The 3064-nt window shown below is 42.5% G+C and overlaps 1 protein-coding gene and 1 long non-coding RNA gene across 3 annotated transcripts in view; one reads left to right on the top strand and one right to left on the bottom strand.

Moving 5' to 3' along the window:
- Window positions 1-3064, bottom strand: part of LOC107093711 (carboxylesterase 5A-like) — a 40895-nt gene that overhangs the window by 33496 nt on the left and 4335 nt on the right. The gene's annotated exons all lie outside the window — the stretch shown is intronic.
- LOC107093712 lies at window positions 2553-3049 on the top strand. Its single transcript, XR_001481630.1, has 3 exons — window positions 2553-2678; window positions 2783-2841; window positions 3010-3049. It is a non-coding gene; the product is annotated as an uncharacterized LOC107093712 (long non-coding RNA).

Raw genomic sequence — 3064 nt, 5'->3', positions numbered from 1 at the left:
GCTTTACTATATGGCCCATTTACTGATTTAGTGCGTTCTTAAAAAAAAATGTGATGCAATGTGTTGAGAGGACCATGGCAACCAGCAGGGCTACTACTCTAACCGTGTCCAGGGCTTACATTAGCTCGTCTGCTGCAGCCTTAGCATAGCCGTGTGTGAAGCACCGCCGGCTCTGATGGCCTTTTTGTTGTATTTGGCAAAATTTCATTTTTGTTTATCTGACTTTGTTGATCATTATTGTCCCACTATATGAAAATAAGAATGTATTTTTTTCTATAGACTATGAATAGGTGAAAAGCAGGTCCAGACAAGGTAAGCATGTGGTGATGTCACAAGTATGTTTCTTTTCAAATATACACAGCTGCCAGGAATGAGCCAGTACCCACCCAGGCATCCACCCCAAAACACCAAGCACCACCAATGCACTGGCGGGCTAAAGAGCAAGCCAGTGGAGGGGGGCAGAACAGGGGGAATGGGCTCCACACTTAGTGAAGACAGTCTTAATCCCACCCTAGTGCCCCCACTCGCAACACACAGACTCTTCAAAAAAAAAAAAGCGTACGGACATTCGCACATAACACACACATCCAATAATCCCAAGGCCGTGCACCTGGGACCCCTTTGGGGGGCAGGTGCCGTTCCCGGGGCTACCGGATGACCCAGTAGGTGAACACTGAAATCCAGATGGGGGTGGAGAGGAGCGGTGTCATTGCCACAATACAACCCATGTGGTTCCTGCTTTGGTCCCAACCCCCGGCATAAGCCCCCCAAGGACGGGGCCAACATGTCCCGTACAGGCCACCCAACCAGAACCCCCGCCCCTAAATAACTCACAGGCCCACTCCCTCCCGTTCTATACCGTAGCAACCCCTACCCCCACCCAAGAGCCCCAAGACTCAGGGACCCCCCGAACCAGCCCTCCCGCCACGCAGGACGCATCCCACAGCCCCCCATTCCACTAAGTAATGCATCCGATCAAGGGAGCCCAGAGAGATCGGTCTGATGCGGATGCAGATGCTGTCTCAACATTAATATGATCCAAAAAAAATGTGTATACTGATTGATACCGACATTTTCCTTCCTTTTCCAGTTCATGAGGATGCAGTGAAAGCCATGCAAACTATGTTTTTTTCAGAGAGCTTTCCTCAAAGTCACCCAGCAAGCAAACTGATGGGGAAGGTGAAAATTTACAACTCAGGCACTGTGATAAGTCCTTACATACCTGTACATACCCATAATCATTTTATTAATGCAATAGTGCATCATTTAAATGTGATCAACTCCGTTCCATCAAATAAATCACCAGATATTCAATACCTTTATTCTTCCAGTACGGAAAGTTTATCATATTATTGTTTTATAGAATGTCAAGGTTATTCCAGATGGGTGTAAGGCTGCACGGGATAAGTGATAACTTTGTCATTTTAAGAAATTCCACCATGCTGTCAGCGAAGAGTTGATAGTAATATTTTTAAAGCATGAATGCCATTTTATACTTGAGCTAAGAAACTGCAAATCTGAAATTGTGGTATTACTGCATATTTTCTGTTCTGTGTCTATCCAGGGCTTATCTAAGGGATTACGTTTTACTCAATTAAGAGATGTATTGTATTCTATTTGCTAAGTAGTAGTTGTGGAAGTTAGGCAGATCTAGTGCTCCTCTCTCTTTAGTTTTCTGTAGTGTCTCTAAGCTGAGACGAGGGAATTCATCTTTCCAAAGAAATTTGGAAATGGAAGAATCTAGAGATTTCAAACCATCCAGATGATGGTTTATTGGGGATCATTGAAAATAAGTAGTTCATTCTAGGTAAGACCATCATTTTAATTGAAGCTACACTACCCATAAGTGAGATCATAGGCGATTTCCATCTTTCAAAGTCCACTTCTATCTTTTTTTAAAAATCTTTTTAAACTTTTTAAAGTTTGATTTCAGTGTTTAAAGTCATCACGAACGAAGGAGTTTGATTCTGCTGTTCTGCCCGATTAAAGACTGACTGATTTTAGGAGAGAAAATGGACACAGTTCCCCAACACAGTTTTTGCAAGCTGTATGGGCTTCTTTGTTTTTGTATTATTACTTAGTTTAAACCAGGGGTCACCAACCTTTTTAAGGCTGAGGGCTACTTTATGGCTACCAAGTCATAGGAAGGGCTACCAATACTGACCTATGAACTGGAGGGATCAGTGTTCACCTACAGTAAATCTCATCCATAAAAACTAATTTTTATTCTTATTTTATTATTTTATTCATTTCTAAGTTTCTTTTTAATATTGTCATTTTGAAAACACTGAAATATGATGAAATAGTTAACATGATGAAATAATACATAAATGATTAAAAAGAAGAGCAACAGAATAAACAAAAATTAAACTCAACCCGCTGAGTGAGTTGTTCTGTTTTCAGAAGATGAAGAGGGCCCCCCATGTGGTCCTTGAGGACCTCATGGTGCCCGCGGGCACCCCGTTGGTGACCCGTGGTTTAAACCAATAAAAGTCAAACTGGTAACCAAAAAAAAAAACAAAAAAATGCAATAGAAGAGGTGTGGCTAACCTTCAGCAATCAGCTCCAATCATCTCCAGCTGCTCTGAGGATCCTATAAAAGCAGCTCCTGCAGGTTGGAGTCTCTATCAGGGGGATCTGAGGTCTATCTTTCACTAGCAGCAGAGCAGCACTATGAGGTGAGGTCCACTTTAACAGCAGCTTGAATCCTGGACTGAAGATGTGTTGCTAGAACCTTCTGGTCTGAATGCTGCTAATGATCTGAACTTCCATGTTTCTGCAGAATGTTGTGGATTTCTTTCCTCCTGATTGGAAGCATCACCTGTGCTCCTCAAACTCCAGGTGAGTTTTATTCCCACATGAGGTCTGAAGGCAAGTTTATTTCTAAGGAACAATTTAATACAAGGGCTTTACGTGAATTGGAAAATAAAATCAAAGCGGGTGGTAAAACCACCCAGTTATCTGTAATGAGCTGTAGATGTTTGCTCTGACTCTGAACTGCTTCCTCAGGTAGTCAAGATGAACAGCTGCCATGGTGGTATAAAGATCCGTACACTCAACAGGG

The sequence above is a fragment of the Cyprinodon variegatus genome, unplaced genomic scaffold, assembly GCF_000732505.1.
Source record: "Cyprinodon variegatus isolate N-32 unplaced genomic scaffold, C_variegatus-1.0 Scaffold442, whole genome shotgun sequence".
NCBI lineage: Eukaryota > Metazoa > Chordata > Actinopteri > Cyprinodontiformes > Cyprinodontidae > Cyprinodon > Cyprinodon variegatus.
Note: the sequence above shows the minus strand (reverse complement) of the source record. Positions and strands in the feature narration are given on the sequence as shown.